Source organism: Chiloscyllium plagiosum, unplaced genomic scaffold (genome assembly GCF_037043375.1).
Source record: "Chiloscyllium plagiosum isolate Xiang-an unplaced genomic scaffold, Cpla_swu_hap1 HiC_scaffold_9, whole genome shotgun sequence".
Taxonomy (NCBI): domain Eukaryota; kingdom Metazoa; phylum Chordata; class Chondrichthyes; order Orectolobiformes; family Hemiscylliidae; genus Chiloscyllium; species Chiloscyllium plagiosum.
Window position 1 is genome coordinate 117,708,667 of NW_028270147.1, and position 21,854 is coordinate 117,730,520.

Below are 21,854 nucleotides of genomic sequence, written 5' to 3' on the forward strand. Positions count from 1 at the left end.
AGGGACACATGGGACCATTCCATCGCATTTTAAGAGTGAAGAAAACCCAAGTCTAATTTAAGTAATATTTATTTCCCAAAACCTGTGAAATTGTTATTCTGAGTAACAAGATGCTGCTGATCATATTCATCAATGCAGGGTTCCCAGTAGCTCTGGCCATTTCCAAAGCACACACGAGACAGAGACTGAATCTTCTTGATCTTTATTCCTTTTTGCAGATTTACATTGACAGAAAAAAGACTGCAATTAACAGCCCAGACAGAAGAAACTGCTCAAAATCACAGCCACAATGGAGCTTGAGGAAAACACTTGTGGAGATTTTCTCAATAACCTGAGAATCCTGTCCCTTTAAGTAATGACAGAAGCTTAAATTCGAACTGGCGGCTGAGCAGGAAGGAGATCTGGTTTACTGAGGCAGAGATTTCAGAGGTTCACATTGTTTGTATAGCTGACAGTTTTCAGCATCTTCGAGAGGTTTTACTTGGCATCACAAGTCAACACTGTCCCCATAAACACTCCCAGGACAGGGTCAGCACGGGGTTTGATACAGAGTAAAGCTTCCTTTTGATCCCAATGACCTGCCTTAACCCCTGAACCTCAGAAATGTCACCGAGCCAATCCCAAGAAGGAAGAGAGTTGAAATTCAGTGCTGACAATGACCTTTGTCCTGCCAGCTCAGCCCTGTTCTATTTAAAGTTGTGTCTCCTCTGTGGACTGTCTCGAACCCTCTACACACATTCTGATCTCCTGATGCTCTTGCTGAGGGGAGAGGGGAGGGTCACGTGGGTAAGGGCACAGGAGAAGCGAGCGTTGGACTCCCAGTCAGACCCAGAGAGGGTCAGCAGGCTGCTGACACTGTAGGTGCTGTCCGAAGCTCGCAGGTAGTTGCTGGTCTGAACCCCGTCCGAAATGACTGCACCATCCTTCTTCCACTGCACCTCCAGCTCATCGGGATAGAAGTGATTGGCAAGGCACACCAGGGTGGCAGTGCCCTTGGCATTGACCTGCTCCGGGGAGGGGGGCAACAGGGTCAGCTTCGGCTGAGAGTTCTCATGGCCTGAAAGATAAGACAAACAATTTTAATCCCTGCCATTCAAAGGGATTTCAACTCTGAACATTCACTGGCAAAACAATCCATTTGAACATTTATATTCAATACCTAACAAACCTCATAAAAGGACAGGGACTTTTAAAATTGCTTCTTGGAATATGAGTGTCACTGGCAGGGCCAGCATTTATTGCCCAACACTAATTGCCTCTGAGAAGGTGATGGTGAAAGAGAAGGGACAGTTTTGGATCATTGTTTAGGGAATGAATGTGGGCAGCTGGAAGGGCTATCAATGGGGGAGCATTTTCATGACAATGATCAGAACTCAGTGAGATTGAGAGGAGGGATGGAAATGGAGAACCATGGAGCAAGTGTAAAAGTTTTCATTTGGGAACAAACCATTTTACTGAACTAGCCAGGGATTGGGTAAAAGTGGCTGAAAGACAAAATGCAGGGGTGAAATTTACCGGGACCTGAGGAAAGCAAAGAGGATGAAATGTGTCCAAATGAAGTCTGAGAAATCCCAGTGATGTTTTATAATCACAGAAAGAACAGGTGAATAAAGGAATGTATGAGGCCCATTCGAGAGCAGGAAGGGAACTTGTGTGCGGTGGTGGAAGATGGACAAATGGTTCCTCATGAAAACTTTTGGTCTGTTTTCACAAAAGAGAGGGACCAAGCAGAAACTAGTTCAGGAGGAGGACTGTGCAATATTGGAATGGCATCTTTCACATCTGAAAGACTCCCAGTTCATCCAAAGAAAAGAAAGATCCATGCTGTCCCAAAGACATTTGCAGACCGTGTGGGACTTGTTTGAAATGGGGTCACTGTTGTAATGTAGGAAATGTGCAAGCCAGATTGTACACAGCAAGATACCACAAGCAACAATGAACCAAGGAATATTTTTGAGTGATGTTTGTTCAGGAATAAGTATCAGCCTGAATACGATTCAAAGAGAAAGTAACTGGAACAGTTGGATGGAAAATGAGGAAATGAAAGTTAAAGGAGAAGGGAGGATTACTGGTTAGTGATGGGATTGATTGTTACCAGAAAATAAAAGGAAAGGGACAGAGTATTGTGAATGTCATATTGTACTGAGGAAACTTAAAAGTGCAGGGAAGAACAATATCGAACAAGCTTAAAGGTTTTGTCTCTTAACGCATGAAACATTCGGAATAATGTAGACAAAGTGGTACCACACAAACCAAGGGAAATCAAGTTTCTGAGGAATTTAAACTAATTAAAGAAGGTAGGGGGACAGGACACTTTATTAAAGCATCCAGACCAAGTATTAGGATAGAGAGTATGGAAAGGATCAAGAATCGAAATTGAAGCCCTGCAGAGTGGAATGGTGGGTCAGTGGTTAGCACTGCTGTCTCACAACTCCAGAGACACAGATTCAATTCCAACTGACTGTCTGTGTGGGGTTTACACATTCTCCCGGTGTCCACTTGGGTTTCCTCCCATTGCCAGAAATATGTGTAGGTTAGGAAGATTATCCATGGCAATTGTAGGGTGGGTGGGATGCTATTTGGAGGGTCAGTCTGGGCTGAATGGCCTGCTTCCACACTGTAGGGATTCTGTGATTTCTAAAGGAGATAACTATGAGAAGGAGGCAGTCAGTGCATGACTGAGGGTGTTGTACTTCGATGCATCGAGTTTATGAAACAAGGTAAATGAGCCTGTAGTGCAGGGACGTGGCTGCAAGGGGATCAGGGCTGGGAACTAAATATCCAGGGATGCACATCCTATTGAAAGGAAATGCAGGGGGATAGGGGGTCAAGTGTGAAGCAAGAACTGAAGGTAATCCTTGTTAGTCAGGAAATGGTTTTGGGAGACTGATGGTATCAAAACATGTAAGGCCCCAGGGGCCAGCAACTCATCAGAGTATTTAAGAAAGTGGGTGTAGAAATAGTGGACACATTGTTGATCATTTTCCAACATTCTGTTGACTCTGACAGAATTCCAATGGACTGGACAGTATCCAGTGTAACCCCACTTTTTAATAAAATGAGGGAGAGTGAAAATGAGGAATTATACATGAGGAAAACACTGGAGTCAGTTATTAAAGATACAGTAAACGAGCATTTGGAAAGCAGTGACAGGATCGGACCAAGTCAGCATAGATTTACGAAAGGGAAATCAGGCCTGACACATCTCCTGGAAGTTTTTGAGGATGTGATCAGTAGAGAGTGGACAAGGCTGAATCAGTGGACATCAAAAATTGATGAAAAGGTTCAGCAGGTCTGGCAGCATCTGTGGACAGCAATTGAAGTTAACATTTCAGATTGAGTGACCCTCCCTCAGGACCCAGTGGATGTTGTGTGACTGGACTTTCAAAAGGCTTTTGACAAGTTCAAAAGTGAGTTAAATTAAACCTCATGATATCAGAGGTAATGTATTGACATTAAGAGAGACTTCATTGGCGGACAGAAAACAGAGAGTTGAAATAAATGGGTCCCTCTCAAAGTGGCAGTGATTAGTGGGATACCCACAGGGTTCAGTGCTGGGACCCCAACTGTTCACAATATACATAAATGATATGGACAAAGGAATTGAATGCAATCCCTCCAAATTTGCAGATGACACTCAGCTGGGTGGCAATGTGTGCTGTGAGGAGGATGCTAAGAGGCTGCAGAGTGACTTGGACAGGCTGGCTGAGTGGACAAATACTTGGCAAAAGCAATATAATTTGGGTAAATGTGAGATTATCCACTTTGGTGGTAAAATAGGAAGTCAGATTATTAATAAATGGTGAAAGTTTAGGAAAAGGTGAGGTGCAATGAGAGTTGCGTATCATGGTGGAACAGTAACTGAAAGGGGGCATGCAGGTGCAGCAGGCAGTGAGGAAAGCTAATGGCATGCTGGCCTTCACAGTGAGAGGATTTGTGTATTGGAGTAAGGATGTCTTGCAGAATTATACTGGGCCTTGGTGAGGCCTCACCTTGAGTATTGTGTGCAGGTTTGGTCTCCTAGTCTGAGGAAGGACATTCTTGCTATTGAGGGAGTCCAGCGAAGGTTCTCCAGACTGATTCCCGGGATGGCAGGACTGACATATGAGGAAAGACTGGATCGACTGGGCTTGTACTCACTGGGATTTAGAAGAATGAGAGGAATCTCACAGAAACATATAAAATCCTGATGGGATTTGACAGGCTTGATGCTGGAAGAATGTTCTTGATATTAGGAAAATCCAAAACTAGGGGTCACAGTCGAAGATTAAGGGTTAAGTTATTCCGATGTTGTGAACCTGTGGAATCAAGGGATATGGGGGCGGAGTGGGAATTGGATAATGAGATTGGGTAATCAGCCATGATCATATTGAATGGTGGTGCAGACTCAAAGGGCCGAGTGGCCGATTCCTGCAGCCATTTTCTATGTTTCCATGTTTCTAATGATAGGTACATCTGAAGGGGGTGGGGGTGGGGTGAGGGAGGAGCAGGTTTATCCTGTCAGGAAGAACTGAAATTACATCGACAGCAAGCGGAAATATGGAGTTAGAAAGCATAGAATCTGTGTGAGTCAACTTAAATACCCACAAAATAGCAAAGGGCTTGATGGGACTTATGTACAAGTCTCCTCTCAGTAGTCGGGATGTGGGGCAGAAAATAAATCAGGAGATAGAAAACGCATGTAAGAAAGGGATTATTACAATAATCATGGCGACTGCAATATGCAGGTGGACTGGGAAAGTCAGCTTGGGAATGGATCTCAAGGAAAGGAATTCATGGAATGTCTGCGAGAGGCCTTTTTTGGAACAGTTTGTGGTAGACCCACTAGGAAACAGGTAATTCCGGATTCGGTGATGTGTAATGAGGCAGCCCTGATTGGGGAGCTGAAGGTGAGTGAACCCTGAGGGAGCAGTGACCATAATGCGTTAGAATTCACCCTGCAGTTCGAGAGGGAGAAGCTGGAATTCAATGTAATAATCGGAGTCAATGAACAAGTTAGCAAAGGAGAGCCAATGGACATGATCTATTTGGGTTTCCAAAAGGCCTTTGACAAGTTGCCACACAGGAGGCTGCTAAATAACATAAGAGCCCACGGGGTTTGGGGCCCGGTACTGACATGGGATAGAGAGTGGAAATAAATGGGTCTTTTGCGGGATGGCAGCTGGTGCCTCGTGCAGTTCAGCAGGGGGCAGTGTTGGGACCTCAGCTATTCATGTAACAATTAATTATATATTAACGATCTGGGAAAAGGAACTGAGGGCATTGTTCTTAAATTTGCTGATGACACAAAGATGAGGGGAGGGACAGAGGGAGTTGAGGAAGCAGAGAGGCTGCAGAAGGACTTGGAAAGGCTCAGAGAGTGGGGAAAAAAGTGGCTGATGGAATACAAAGTGGGAAAGTATGAGGTTATGCCCTTAGGTTGGAACAATAGAGGCTCAAACTGTTTTTTAAATGGGGAAATTTGGCATTCTGAAACCCAAAGGGACTTAGGAGTCCTCTTTCAGATTTCACTTAAGGTTAATATGTAGATTCAGTTGGCAATTAGGAAGACAAATGCAATATTATCATTCATTTCAACTGAGTTAGAATACAAGAGCAGGTGTGTACTGCTGAGGCTGTATGAGACTCTGGCCAGACTGCATTTGGAATATTGTGAACAGTTTTGGGACCTGTATCTAAGGAGGGATGTGCTTGCATTGGGGGAGATCCAGAGGAGGTTTATAAGGATGACCCTGGTGGTGACAGCCTGGTCTGATGAGGAGAGATTGAGGACTCTGGATGTGTACTTGATAGAGTTCTGAAGGACATGGGGAGATCACATTGAAACTTACAGAATACTGAGAGGCCTGGATAGGGTGGGCGGGGATGAGATGTTTCCACCAGTAAGAGAAACATGGACCAGAGGGCACAGCCACAGAATTTAGGGGTAATCCATTAGGACTGAGATGAGGAGGAATTTCTTCTGCCAGAGGGTGGTTAATCTGTGGAACTCATGCTGTGGAGGTGAAGGAATTGAGTGTGTTTCGGACGGACATTGATAGGTTCCTGATTGGGAAGGCGATCAAACATAATGGGAAGAAGGCAGGAGAATGGTCGTGAGAAACACATCAGCCATGACCAAACGGCACAGCAGACTTGATGGGGCGAATGGCCTAATTCTGCTCTGTTATCATATTGTCTTTTGAACAGACTCTGCAAAACCCTGGAACACTGAAAGGCCTGGATTTGAGCCCAGCTGGAGCTGTTTGTCATCAGAACTTTATCAAGGGATAACCAGGGAGTGGGGAGAGTGTGCACCCTGTTCCATGTGGGAACTTCAGGATGCTTCCCATCTCCTGGAATATCATGAGTGTAGGCAGTGTGGTCAGTGACAGCAATTGGAGCTCCAGGTTTCCGGAGATTGAGCAGAAGCTGGTGTCAGTGTGGAGCGTCCGTGAGGCTGAGAGCTCCGTGGAGAGCACGTTTCTAGATGTGGTCACTCTGCAGCTTCAGAATATACAGGGAGAGAGGGAATGGGGGAACAGCAGACAGTCCAAAAGGACCAGACAGCTAGTACAGGAATCCTCTGAATGCATCCCACTGTCCAACCAGGATTCAGTTTGGAATCCTGATGAGAATGATGGTTCATCTGGGGAGTGCAGCCAGAGCCAGGTCCACGGCACCACGGGGGCTCAGCTGTACAGGGGGGTACAAGGAAGACTGGAAGAGCGATAGTGAGAGGAGATTTGAGAGTGAGGGCAATCGATAGTTGTTTCTGCAGCTGCAGATGGGAATCCAGGATTGTATGTTGTCTCCCTGGTGTCAGGGTCAAGGATGTCACTGAGCGGCTGCAGAGCACGCTGAGGGGAAAGGGGGAACAGGCAGCAGTTGTGGTCCAGTGACAGAGGGAGAAAAGGGATGTGGTCCTGCAGTCAGAATTTAGGGAGCTCTGGAGGCAATTAGCAACAGGAGCTCAAAATTCTGAATCTCTGGATTACTCCCAGTGACCAATGCAAGTGAGGATAGGAACAGGTGAATAAAACAGGGTATATCTGAGGCTGGAAAGGTGATCCAGGAGGGAGCGCTTGAGATTCTTGGGACATTAGGAATGACTTTGTGGGAGATGTGACCTCTATAGACCAGATGGGTTGCTCCTGAACAGAACTGAGCTTCTTGTGGGGTGATTTGCTGGTGCTGTTGGAGAGAGTTTAAATGAACATGGAAGTGGGGGCTGTGGGAACCAAGAGGAAATATCAGGGAGGAACACCAAGGAAAACAGAATCATGCAAGAGATAGATACTCCAAAGTAAGCAATAATAACTTATTTGGCCGGGTCACAGTGAGGGAGAGCGTAATAATTTCGAAATCCAACTGACTGTGTGCATGTAGGGGCCTGCGTGGAGTATGGGGAATAAGATTGGGGAGTTACAGATGCATATTACCAAGTGGAAATCTGGTGTTGTTGCTCTTACAGATAAGGCTCAAATGAGGACAGGACTGGGTGTTAAATATTCCTGGATACAAGGTGTTCACTAAAGATAGGAAAAGGGGAGGAAGATGGGAGGTGTGGGATTGGTTAAGGAGATCAGTGCAGAGCTGGAGAAAGAGGATGTCCCAGAGGGGTCAAGGGCAGAATCGATTTGGTTCGAGATAAGGAACAAAAAGGTGCAATCAGGTTGTTCAGTGCAGTCTGTCGGTCACCAACTAGAGGGAAGGATGTAGAGGAAGAAATCTGCAAGAAATTCACAGCACACATTCGGGTGACTTTAATTATCAGAATATAGAATGAAATCGGAGCAGTGTGAAGGGCAGAGAGGGGCCAGAGTCGTGAGAGTGTGCTCGGGTGAATTTTCTCCAGCCGTGTGTTCCCATTCCAATCAGAAAGAAGCTCTGCCAGACCTGGATCTTGGGAATGAGGAGGCCCAAGTAGATCGAGTGTCAGTGAGAGGGCATTTAGGGAAGAGTGATCATTGTATCATAAGGTTCAGGGTGATCGTGGAAAAGGACAAAGGACAATCTAGAGTAAAGTAAAGATCATGGATCATATCCCATGGATCACCTCCAAATCACTCTTAGAATTTTTCATATTTTATTTTAAAAGTGAATATGAATGAGTTACCAATCTAATATTTTGCCGCAGTATTTACGGTTGAGAAGGACATGGAAGAGAAGGAAATTCGGGAAAAAAGTGTTGATGTCTTGAGAAGAGTCCATATTACAGAAGAAGAGATGCTGTAATCTGTTCTTTAAACTCATGAAGGTAGATAAATCCCCAGGAGCTGATCAGCTCCATCCCAGTACTTTGTGGGAAGCTTGGGAAGAGACAGTGACGCCCCTTGTGGAGATGTTTGTATCATCAACAGCCACGGGTGATGTGCTGGAAGACTGGAGCGTGGTTAATGTTGTGCTGATATTTAGGAAGGTCTGCAAGGAATACCCAGGGAATTATAGACCAGGGAGTCTGCTATCAGTGGGGAATAAGTTGTTGGAGGGGATTTTGAGAGACAAGATCTAAATGCATTGGAAAGATAAGGATTGATTAAGGATAGTCCACAAGGCTTTGTAAGTGGGAAATCATGTCTCACAAATTTGATTAAGTTTTTTGAAGACATGACCAAGAAGATAGCTGAGGGCAGAGTGGTAGACATTGTCTACATGTACTTTAGCAAGACCTTTGACAAGGTATTGCATGGACAACTGGTTAGTAAGTTAGATCAAGTTGGATCCAGGGAGGGCAAGCTAACTGATACAAAATTGGCTTAATGGTTGGAGACAGAGAGTGGTTGTTGTTCAGACTGGAAGCCTGTGACCAGCGGTGTGGCAAAAGGATTGGTTCTGGGTTCATCATTGTTCATCATTTATAGAAACAAATTGAATGAGAATATAGGTGCCATGGTTTGTGAGTTTGCCGATGACACTAACATTGGTAGTTTCATGGACAATGAAGAAGGCTATTTGAGAGTACATTTACATTACACATTGAGATAATAGGGAGGTGTTACATTTTGGTACAAAAACCAGACCAGGGCTAACACAGTTAATTGTGGGGCCATGGGGAGTGTTGTCAAGGGGTGGAGGCACATAGAGGATTGAAACTGGTGTCACATGGAGACAGGATGGTGACGAAAGCATTTGGTACAATTGCTTCTATCGGTCAGAGCATTACGTGTGGGAGTTGTTACGACTCTCCAAGGTATTGATCAGGCCACATTCCCAGTCACCCTGCTATTGGAAGGATGTCATTAAACTGGAAAGGGTTTAAAAAGGATGACAAGGATGTCACCGAGACGAGAGGGTTTGAGTTATAAGGAGAGGCTGGTTAGGCCTGGGCTATTTTCCTTGGAAGGTCAGAGGCTGCTGGGTGACATTTTAGAGGTTTATAAAATCGTAATGGGCATAGATAAGATGACTAGCTCAGGTTTATTCCCCAGGGTAAGAGAGTCCAAAACTAAACAGCAGAGGTTTAAAGCAAGAGGGGAAAGATTCAAAAGGGACCTGAGGTGCATCTCTTTCACATAGAGGGTGGTGCGTGCATTGAATGAGCTGCCAGAGGAAGTCGTAGAGATGAGTATGATAACAACATTTAAAAGACATTTGAACAGGTACATGGATAGGAACTGTATAGGGGGAAATTAGCTAAATGCAAGCAAATGGGACTACTGGAATAGATAAGGGGAATAATTCATGAAGGATGTGAATATTTTGCAGATTGGGTAAAAACAAAATTCCATGGAAGGATCAGGGATGAGGAAAGTCAGTTATGAACAAATTTGGACTGTCTTCCTTGGAGAAGTGAAGGCTGAGTGGAAATTTGTTTGAGCAATTCAAAATCAGGATGTGTCTAGACAGAGTAAATAGGGAAAAAATGTTCCCACTCATGAAAGTATTGAGAAGGAGAGGGCACAGATTTAAAGTAATTAGTGAGAGAATCAAAAGTGAGATGAGGAAAAAAAAAATTCAGCCAGTGAGTGGTTAAGGTGTGGAATGCACTGCCTGAGAGTGTGGTGGAGGCAGCTTCAATTGAAACATTCCGAAGGGAATGAGACTGTTATTTGAAAAGGAACCATGTGCAGGGTGACAGGGAGAAGGCAGGAGAATGACACTCAGTGAATTGCTCATTCAGAGAGCCAGTACAGACAGGATGGGTGGAATGGCCTCCTTGTGCACTGTAACAATTCTGTGATTGCGTGGTTGAGCAGAGTTAAAGCTGGGGGAGATGGGAGCTCGGTGTCTCACTGTGCTGCTGCTGCTGCTGCTGAGGACAGTGAGATCAGAGGAGCCAGAGCTCACATCAAACTCTGCCCGTGTCCGACACACTGAGACTGGCAGGAGGCTACTCACTGATTTCACTGCATGCTGCAGGAATGGGACCACAGGCTGCAAATGGACAGAGTTCCTCCACACGGTGAGTAAAACTGACTGACTTATATCTTGCTGCTTATCCGGGCAAACGGAACTAAAGAAATACAGCTGGACACCCTGTTGGACACAGTGCTCCTCAATCAACCATTTCATTAACTGCAGCTCCCCACTAACACCTTCAACAATTCAGCATTTGTGTTTTAGGAAGTTCCAGTATTGAAAGGATTTACTTACTCAGTCTGAGCTTGGTTCCTTTACCGAACGTAAGGGGAGCTGTAACTTTGCTGACAGTAATAATCAGCGACATCCTCATTCTGAACGTTGCTGATTGTCAGAGTGAAGTGTGTGCTGGACACTTCTGTCCCGGTGAATCTGTTGGAGACTCCTGTGAATCGTGATGCTGCATTGTAGATCAGGAGAGAGGGTTTCTGTCCTTCTTGCTGCTGGAACCATTCAACATTACTACTGGCAATCTGACTGGATTTACAGGTGATGGTTGCAGTCTGGCCCAGTCCCACTGACAGCACCGGGGGAGACTGGGTCATGATGATGTCCCCACTGATACCTGAGGGGTCAGAGAGAAACACAGTGAAGTCAGAACTGTCACAGAAAGAGCCTGTCAAATGAGAGATTGTTGGAGACACTGAGCATTCCTCTGGTTTCAGCATTTTCTCTTCAATCACAAGTCAGTGGAATTGGAGTGAAATGGAGAGCAGCTAAAGATTCAAGGTGGAAGGAGAGAGATTTGTACCTGCGACACAGAATGCCAGGGGCCAGATCAGCTGGATGTGTGAAATCATGGTGTGTGCTCCTGTCCCTGTGCCTGGTTCCTGATAAACTCTCCCTTCACTGGGCTCTGCTTTATAAAGCTGCAGCCTGAGAGAGTCTGACTGGGTGTTCCTCAGTATGTAAATGGCATCAGGCAGAGGGAGCCACGTCAGCCCCTCACACTTCCTCTTTTCTCTCTCTCTCTTTCTCTGTCTATCTCAGAGAGTCATTGATGTGAACAGCACTGACTGAGGCCATTTGGCCCATTGTGTCTGTGCTGGTAAACAAAGATCTGTTGACACTAATCCCATCCTCCAGCTCTTGGCCCATTACCCTGGAGGCTACAGCAACACAAGTGAATATCTAAACACTGCTCCAATGTCATGAGAGTTTGTGAGTCAACCAGCCTTTCAGGCAGTGAGTTCCAGACTCCCACCACCCTCTGGGTGAAAACATTTCTTCTCAACTCTCCTCTCACACTCCAACTCGACTGGGCCTGGACTCACTCGAGCTCAGAAGGATGAGAGGGGATCTGATTGAAATGTATAAAATTCTAACAGGGCTGGACAGGGAGGAGGTTTCCCCTGGTTGGGGAGTCTGGAACCAGGGTTCACTCTCTCAGGGGGATACAGGATAGACCATTTAGGGCTGAGATGAGGAAACATTTCTTCACTCAGAGGGTGGTCAACCTGTTGAATTCTCTACCACAGAAGGCTGTGGAGGACAAGGAACTGAATATATTCAAGAAAAAGAGAGAGATAATTGTTTGCATTTTAACAGCATGAAGGGAATGGGGAGAAAGCAGGAATATAGCTTTGAGATAGAGGATCAGCCATGATCATACTGAATGATAGAGCAGGCTCAAAGAGCCGAATGGCCTTCTCCTGCTGCGGTTTCTATGTTTCTATGTCTGTGTTACCTTCAGTCTCTGTTCCTGGTTTTTGAGTCCTTTACTCATGTAAAAAGTGTCTTCCTACCCACCCTATCACTGCCTCAAATAATCTTATACCCCTCTATCAGGTTCCCTCTCGGCCTTCACTGCTCCAAGGAAAACAATCCCAACCTTTCCAATCTTTCCTCATAGCTGACCCTCCATCGCAGGCAGCATCCTGGGAAATTTCCTCTGCTCCCTCTCAAGTACAATCACATCCCTCCCAGAATGTGGTGACCAGAGACCTGTCCCTCTCTCTGTCTCACATCTGCCACGTCTTTCTCTCTACCTCTCTCTCTCCCACTATTAATCTCTCCCATGTTTTCTCTCTTTCTCTCTCTCTCTCTCACTCTGTCTCACTCTGTCTCATAGCCACTCTATCCAACTCACTGATGCTTTCTCACTCCATCTCATAATCTCTGTTTCTCCATCTGTCACTTGCTCCCTCTCTCACTTCAACTAAAAGCCTCCGATTGTTATCTGTCCCTCTCTATTCCTCCCTCTTTCTCTCTCCTTCCCTCTCTACCTTCCAGTCTACAGTCTCTCTCCCTACCTCTCTGTCATTCTGTATCTACCCATACTCATGTGTCCCTCTTGCTCTCACACTCAACCCTACCCTCTCTCTCAATTCTCTTCATGCTTGGTTCCACACCCATCCTGTCTCTTTGTCCTCTCCTTGTCTCTTTCTCTCTCTCCATCTCTCTCAATCACACTGACTCACATCTGTCTCTGTATCCCTGAGCCTCACCATTTCTACCTCCCTCTATCCTCTATTTCCCTCTTGGTCCTCTCACATATCCCACACTGTCTCAAGTGCTTCTCCCTGTATCTCTGTCTCTCTCTCTCTCACACACACACACACACACATACACATAGAGTCTCTCTCTGCCTCTGTCTCTCTCTCTCTCACACACCTTCCATCTCTCTCTCTGTCTCGCTTCTCTCTCTTTCTCACAGTATCCCAGGTGGTGACAGTTGAATGCAGGATAAATCTCCCTCTGCTCTGCCCCACAAATGGATGTTAACCCTTGACCCCAGAAGCATGTCTTCTCCTGGAGTAAAGGCCCATTTCCACATTGACCAGGGTTTGGCCTCTGTCAGGAAGACGGACATATTCTTGTCAAACAAAGGACAGTTCTGTGCTGTTGGCCTATTCTCACTGGGGACTGGTTTGTTCATAAACCTCATTCCATGAAGGCCCAGCAGAGAGAGGAGATCCTCAGGCCATCAGTGTGAGCTGGAGGGACAGGACAGACTCTGACCCACTGACCCATCCTGTCCATTCACAACATGTTCCAATCCCTTCCCCTCTCCTTCCCCTTCCATGGTCAGTCTTTTCTGAAATGGAGTGGTCCCTTCCCTGTCTCATACCAAGGAGGAGATGGACAGATTTTTAATGAATAATGGGTTAGAGGATGATGGAGAGTGGGCAGGAAAGTGGAGTTGAGGCTGAGATGGGATCAGCCATGATTGTATTAAATGGTGGAGTGGGCTCGAGGGGCTGAATTGCGTGCTCCTGCTCCGAGTTCTTATGTTCATCCACCCCCTCCCCCATTCCTCTTACTGCAACTTTGTGCACATTCTTGGAATGTTTGGACATCGAAGGTACGACGTGAATTCAAGTTTTGCATTGAATTAATGTGGGGACAGAATTGTGCAGGTGCTGTGATAACTCCTGCAGCTGAATATCCTGCTGACAGGCTTCAGCCTTCCACATACAGAATGGGGAAGTGGGGGAGGACAGAATGTACTGTAGGGTCCATGGAACTGTCCCCTAGCAATGTGGTTGACCCTTAACTGCCCTCTGAAATGGCTGAGCCAGGCTCTCAGTTGTATCAATCATGACGTCTCAACAAAGAATTAAAACCGGACGGATCACAGGCATCGATCTCGTCACCGAAAAGGCAAAGACATAAACAGCCCTGTCTACCCTGCTCCATCCTCCTTACTGACTCTGGGGGCTAGTGCCAAATTCAGGAGAGCTGTCTTACAGACTAGTCATGCAACAGCCTGACACAGTCATACTCACAGAACCACACCGTACAGACAATGTCCCAGACACCACCATCACTGTCCCTGCATGTGTCCTGTCCCACCAGAAAGGCAGACCCAGCAGAGCTGATGACACAGTGCTCTACAGTCAGGAGGGAGTTACCTTGGGAAGCCTCTAGACTCTGTGAAGACTCATGACACCAGGTTAAACATGGGCGAGGAAACCTTCTGGTGATTACAAGATATCTTGCTCCCTCGGCTGATGAATCAGTCTCCCCTCCATGTTGAACAGCACTTGGAGGAAGCACTGAGGGTGGTGACAGCACAGAGTGTGTTCAGGGTGGGGCGTTTCAATGTCCACCACTGAGAGTGGCTCGGCAGCAGCATTTCTGATCGAGCTGGTTGGTTCCTAATGGACGTAGCTGAGGGACTGGCTCTGCAGCTGGTGGTGAAGGAACCAAAAAGATGGAAAAAGATGCTTGACCCCATCCTCACCAATCTTGTGGCTGTAGATACATCTGTCCTTGATAGTATTGGTAAGAGTGACCATCACACAGTCCTTGTAGAAACAAAGTTTGACCTTCACATTGAGAATCCCCTCCATTGTGTTGTGTGGTACTATCACCGTGCTAAATAGGACAGACTCCAAACAGATATTGCAACATAAGACAAGCTCATAAATGGGGATGATTGCCAAAGATTGCACAATGTTCAGCACCATTCTCAACTCCTCAGATACTGAAGCAGTCCACGTTCAAATGCAACAATATCTGGACAATATCCAGGTTTCATCTCAGAAGCAGTATTTCCCATCGGTGTCATGCAAATGCCAGTCAATGACCATCACCAATAAGAGACAATCTAACCATCGCCCCTTGACAGTCAATACTATTACCATCACTGAATTCCCACTATCAACATTCCTGAGGTACCATTGACCAGAAACTCAACTGGACTCACCACAAAAACACCGTCGTTACAAGAGCAGGTTAGAGGCTAGAAATACTGAATCGAGTAAATCACCTCCTGATTCCCCCAAAGCCCATCGACCAAGTTAGGAGTGTGATTGAATACTCCCCACTTACCTGGATGGGTGCAGCTCCAACAACATTCATAGATTGATCGTGTCACAGAGTCATACAGCACAGAAACAAACCCTTAAGTCAAACTTCTACATGCTGACCAGGTTTTCTGAAGTGAACGAGTCTCATTTGCCTGCATTTGGGCCATATCCCTCGAATCCATTCCTGTCTCTGTCTATCATATCCTCTCTCTTTCTTATCCATTCAAAAAGCTTGATACCATCCAAAACAAAACAAGCTCCTTGATTGGCATCATATTCTCAAAGCATCCACTCCCACCAATGCTCCATAGCAGCAGCGTGTATTATTGATAAGATGCTCTGCAGAAACTCTCCAAAGATCCTCAGATAGCACCTTCCAAACCCATTTGGGAAAATAGAAATTGCACGAAAAGCTCAGCAGATCTGGCAGCATCTGTGGAGAGAAATCAGAGTTAACATTTCGGGTTGAGCACGAAGCATCATGTGACCCAGAAAGTCAACTCTAATGTCTCTTCACAGACGCTGCCAGACCTGCTGAGCTTTTCCGGCAATTTCCATTTTTGTCTCGGATTTACAGCATCTGAAGTTCTTTTGGTTTCCTTCCAAACCCACGTCCACTTCCATTTAGAACAAGAGCAGCAGATACACGGGAACTCTGTGAGCTGCAAGTTTCCCTCAGAAAAGCTTAGCATCCTGACTTGGAAATATGTCGCTGTTCTCTCAGTCTTGCTGGGTTAAAATACTGGCATTCCCTCCCCAAGAGCATTGTGGGTCAACTTACAGCTTGTGGACTATAGCAATTCCAGACGGCAGCTTCGCACCACCCTCTCAAGGCAACTAGGGACAGGGTAAAGAATGCTGGCCCAGCCGGTGAAGCCCACTTCCCACAAGTGAATATGCAAAACCAAATGAAGTGTCCCTCAGGAGGGGAGAGGGAATTTTAAGGGTCCTGAGCTTCATTTCCCAGCCCAGGCAGTTTGACTCCCAATGAATGAATGAGATACCAATTTGGAGCCCAGGTTAGGGGCAGTCTTGTGCTATAGACCCAGGTCTGCAAGAGGGAATCAGAGGTCCAGCTAAAAAAGAAAGATGAGGAGAGAGAGGAACAGGGTGACTATTTGGGTCACTCACAGCCATGATGGACTGAATGGCCATCCCCTTGTGCTGTCAGATTCCAGGCAGTGCAGACAGTTCACAGCTTTCTCCAGTCTCAGTAACAAATGTCCAGCTGCTCCGAGCTCCTTCTTTCACTTCCTCTCTTGGTGAAGTTTCAACCTTGCGATCTGACAGTCTTTGCAGTTATTTTTTACACTGGGGCTTTATGCTGTGGTCAGAATCTCTAATAATAAGTGTCCAATCAGTGACAATCACAGCAGCTAACAGCAGTCAGGACTGAGGAGCCAGGCTCACTGGGAAACACATTGGGAAGATCAAAGCCATCATCTTCAGCTCCTGGTTCAAACTCCATCTCTCTCCCTGAGCACTGTCTGCTGCTCAACCAGACTCTTTACAAACTGGGCCTCATCTTTGAGGTTGATCTGAGCCCGCATCCTCCACATCACAAAGATCAACCATTGAAAATCTCAGCTTCATCATGGGGACGACAAACATGGCCATTCCAATGTTATCCTGGCCCATATCACAGCCACCGCCTTCCGTAAACTTTGGCTCATTCCAAACCGTGCTACCGATATCCAAACTCGCACCATGTCCCATTCCCCCATTCCTTTCCACTGTCCTCATGGACCAACATTGGCTCCCAGTCCTGCAACACCTCGATTTTCATATTCACATCCTTGTTCTCAAGCTGCCCTCTGCCCTTCCACCCTCCCCATCTTTGTAAGCTCCTCCAAGCTGTCTCACTGCCAGTGTGGTTAGCAATCTTGGATATGTGGTTCTCTATTTCTTCATCTAAGTCATTGAGAAATATCGTGAAAAGCTGAGCTCCTACCACAGGTCCCTGGGACACCACTACTCACATCTTGCTCATTGGAGGACACACACATTCTCCCTCCTCTCTGTGTCTAGCTCCAGGCCCATTCCTGACCAAAGGTAAATGCATTTCTCAAATTCCATCTGATTCCATGTCTCTTATGTGGAACATTCTTAAATGTCTTCTGGAATTCCCTATAGACAATATCTATCGACATTCCCCTATATCCCACATTAGGGAGCTCCTAACAAAGTGTAACCAGGTTAGTTAAAGATGTCTGAACCTTTGTCAATCCATGCTGACTCTCTCGGACCAGTTCATATTTTTCCATTATTCTGTCTCTAAAAACACACTCAATCACTTCCTGACAACAAACATTCAACAGAGATGTTCATTGTGCATGAAGTTAGTAAACAGCGAACACTGACACGAGGAGCCTCTTGCTGTGCAGGAGCCTTTGCTGTTTCCTTACAGATTAAAAACTGAAGACCGGCGACTGACTGTGTGGAGTTTGCACGTTCTCCCCGTGTCTGCGTGGGTTTTCTCCGGGTGCTCCGGTTTCCTCCCACAGTCCAAAGATGTGCAGGTTAGGTGAATTGGCCATGCTAAATTGCCCGTAGTGTTAGGTAAGGGGTAAATGTATGGGTATGGGTGGGTTGCGCTTCGGCGGGTCGGTGTGGACTTGTTGGGCCGAAGGGCCTGTTTCCACACTGTAAATAATCTAATCTAATCTAAAATTAAAAACTCATTAAACAATTTCCACATACAGGGCCAGGCGATGTGTAGTAATTGCACTTTGGGGAAGCTGGTGGAGCCCATTGTAGCTCAGAGTGACCACATCTGTAGCAAGTGTTGGTTGCTCAAGGCACTCCAGCTCAGAGTTGATGATCTGGAATCTAAGCTTCAAACTCTGTGACACATCAGGGAGGGGGAGAGTTACCTGGACACTGTGGTTGGGGAGACAGTCACACCTTGTAGGTTAAATACTTCAAATTATGGCCAGTGGTCAGGGACAGGAGGGTGTGACTATAAGTGAACAGGTCGATGCAGCCTGAATTTAGCATTGCAGGAGCCTCAGCTCCTTGTCCAACAGGAATGAGGTACTTATTCCTTGTGTCAATGAGGCAAAGGTTTGTAGGGAGAATGGGCAAACGTGGCGTGAGCATTTTGGCGAAAGTGACCAGAACTCTGTAAGCATCAAAGTCATTAAGTGAAAAGATGAAGGTCGAGCAGAAATTAAGTGTCTAAACGGGGGGAAGGCCAATTCCAGCACCATTAGATAGGCACACACAGGGGGAGGCAATGGCCTCGTGTTATTATCACTGGATTATTAATCCAGAAACTCAGCTATTGTTCTGGTGACCTGGGTTCAAATCCTGCCATGGCTGACATGGGACATGGGGATTTGAATTCAAGAACGATGCTGTCAGCCTTACCTGGCCTGACCCACGTGTGACTCCAGACCCACTGTAATGAGAGGCATGGTGGCTCAGTGCTTTGCACTGCTGCCTCGCAGTGCCAGGGTCCCAAGTTTGATTCTACCCTTGGGCAACTGTCTGTGTGGATTTTGCATGTTCACCCCCATGTCTATGTGGGTTTCTGTCAGGTGCCCTGGCTTCCTCCCACAGTTCTAAGAAGTGCAAGCCAGGTGGATTGGCAATACAAAATTACCCATTGTGTTCAGGAATGTGCAGGTAAGGTGCATTAACCATGGAAGATGCAGGGCTAGGGGGATAGGTCTGGATGGGATGCTCTTCAGAATGTTGGTGTGGGCTCATTGGGCTGATTGGCCTGTTTTACACTGTATGGATTCTATGATTCCATGTGGTTGTCTGATAACTGCCCTATGGGCAGGAAATGCTGGCTTGGTCAGAGCTGCCCATATCCAATGAATGAATGAAAGAAGACCACTGCACTGTGGACCAGGAGGCCATTCAGGCAGAGGAGCACAAAGAGGAGGATTTGACAATGAATGGGACTGATAGCATCTTTTGTGATCAGGACTGAGAGTCTCACATGGTGTGCTGTCTACCTGGTGCCAAGGTAAGGGGCATCTTGAACCGGCTTGAAAGGATATTGGAGTGGGGATGGTGGTGGTGACCATCCAGTTGTTGTTGTTGTGTTGGGACCAACAACCTCAGCAAAAATAGGCAAAAGGCCCTATTTGGACAATATCAGGTAAGCTCTCAGAAGTGTATTGATTAAACAGGTAGAGAGAAATAAGAAAGAGGTGAATACAGCATCAGTGCTGAGGAATAGATTCCAGTGAATGGACCAAATAAGAGTTCTATATACAAATGCATGGAGCGTAAGGAATAAATTCAATAATCTGTACACACAATTTCAAATTTAAGATTATGCTCAATTACTGAGACATATTTGCAGAATCGTTAGGATTGGGAATTAAATATATCAGGTTAGAAGATTCACGGGATGGACATGGGGAAATGACAGAAGAGTGGAGCAGCTTTATTGATTAGAAACAAAATGGCTTCAACAGTGAGGGAGGTTATAATGAGGGGAAAACATTCAGTGCAACTGAGGAGCAGGAAAGGATCTAAAACTGTAATAGATATTGTGTGCAGACCCCCAGCAGCAGCTCTGAGATGATGGATTGTATTAATGCAGGAATTAGGCAAGTCTGTAGCAAAGAGAGTGTATTATTAATGGGGAAGTTTAACCTTTAACTTAGATTGGGAGAGAGACAAGTACTCTGTCAGAAAGGTAGTGAATTTCTGGAGTGGATCTGGAATATTTTCCAACAGCAATAGGTCCTGGATGTAACAAGGGGACAAGAAATATTGGAATTAGTAATGAATAATGAACCAGATTTAGTTAGTAGCTATTTGTGCATGAACATTTTTCAAATAGTGATCATAACATGATCGAGTTCAATGTCACATTTGAAAGTGAAAAGCATGAATCAGCTGCTAAGAGTTTGAGATTAAGGTGAGGGCCGACTTAAAGGAGATGAGACAGAAACTGTCCACAGAAAACTGGGAAAATCTGCTCATGGGTAAAACAACTGAAGAACAGTTGGGAATGTTTAAAGAAACATTCAAAACAAAGTTTATACCTGAGAGGGAAAAGCTCCACATCTTAGAACAAACAACAATAGACAATTAAAGAGATAAGGGAAAGGATAAAACTTAAAAAAGGCTAACAAAAATGCAAAAAAAAAAGGACAGGTTCTGCTGAATGAGAAAGATACAAAGGGCCACATAGCAGCTTCAAAGAGCTTGCAAAAGGGATTCTGAAAGGAAACATGCCAGAGGAAATGGTGGAGGCTGGTACAATTGAAACATTTAAGAGGCATTTGGATGGGTATATGAATAGGAAGGGTTTGGAGGGATATGGGCCGAGTGCTGGTAGGTGGGACTAAATTGGGTTGGGATATCTGGTTGGCATGGACGGGTTGGACCTTAGGGTCTGTTTCCATGCTGTACATCTCTATGACTCTATGACTCTATATAAGGAATATCAAAAATCAATAAGAAGAAATGATACAGTTCGATAAAAGGGAAGCTGGGAGGTCAGGAGCAATGTTGGCCATTAAAGACTGAAAGTGAGGGATATTGTCAGTGACAATGGGGAAATAACAGCCATGTTAAATAAATACTTTACCTCCAGATTTTCAGTAGGAAAGGAGGAGGACTTGCCTGAAGTCCCAAAGGAATTAACAGAGAATCAGGGACAGGGACTGAGTAAAATTAATGTCAGTAAGATATCTGTCCTGAGGAACAAAAGAGTGACAAATCCTCAGGACCTGACAGTTTCCATCTGAGGGTGATAACGGTAGTAGCAGACCACATTGTAGACAGTCTGACTATAATCTTTCAGAGTTCCCTAGTTACAGGATTTGTACCTCTGGGTTTGAAAATTGCAAATGTCACTTCACTTTTAACAAGGATGTTAGAAAAAAGCCAGGGAATTATAGGGCACTAAGCCAACATTTGTGGTGTGAAAATTGTTGGGGTCTATAATCAAGGATGAGGGTAACTGACGACCTTGAAAATGGTCAGTTAGTCAGGGAGACTCAGTATGGATTCATGACAAGTTGCTCACGCTGAAAAACCTCATTGAACATTTTTGAAGAAGAAACACAAGTCCTGGACACAGTAATATCTATGGTTGTTGTTTACAGGGGCTTCCAGAAGGTATTTGATAAAGTCCCGTGTCAGAAACTGTCAACTCAGGTAGGAATCCACAGAATTGAGGCTAAAATACTGACATACTTGGAAATTGTTGAGTGACAGGCGACTGACAGTAGGGATAATGGGTAAGTGCTGAAATTGGCAGGAAGTGACCAGTGGTGTCCAATAGGAATTTGTGCTCTCGCCTCAATTAGTTACATTATTTATTCATGACTTGGATAATGGCATAGAAAATTAGATATTTCAGTTTGCTCATGACACAAAGTTAGGCAGCATTGTAGATAGCATCAATAGAGTCATAGAGTCATACAGCATTCATCCAGCGCAGTCTTTCACAGGGTATAATTTATTTTTGATATACAGCTCCTTGATCTCCATCTCTCTCTTTCGCTCTCTCTCTCCCCTACCACCCCACCTCAGCTGCATAGATCTCACTCTGAGTTGCATCCCTCTTCCCCAAGCTTCAACCCCTCTCTCTCAGTGCTCCAACTCTCTCTCTTTCTCTCTCTGTCTCTCTGAGCTCCATCCCTCTCTCCGTTTGAGCTGCTGGGAGTCTGATCTGAGCCAATTCCAGTGAATCCCATGGAGAATAATGACAGGATATTTGGAGTGTGAGTTTGATGATGTAAATGTGAACCATTACAACAAAGACATTACAGACGCTTTGTACAG

At 45.5% G+C, this 21,854-nt stretch overlaps 1 long non-coding RNA gene and 1 pseudogene across 1 annotated transcript; both read right to left on the reverse strand.

Moving 5' to 3' along the window:
• Nucleotides 1–21,854, reverse strand: part of LOC148149271 (centrosome-associated protein 350-like) — a 1,440,514-nt pseudogene that overhangs the window by 1,290,834 nt on the left and 127,826 nt on the right.
• Nucleotides 193–11,156, reverse strand: LOC148149279 (uncharacterized). The gene is made up of 3 exons (XR_015758245.1): nt 11,093–11,156; nt 10,576–10,906; nt 193–1,057 (listed from the first exon to the last, which is right to left on the reverse strand). It is a non-coding gene; the product is annotated as an uncharacterized LOC148149279 (long non-coding RNA).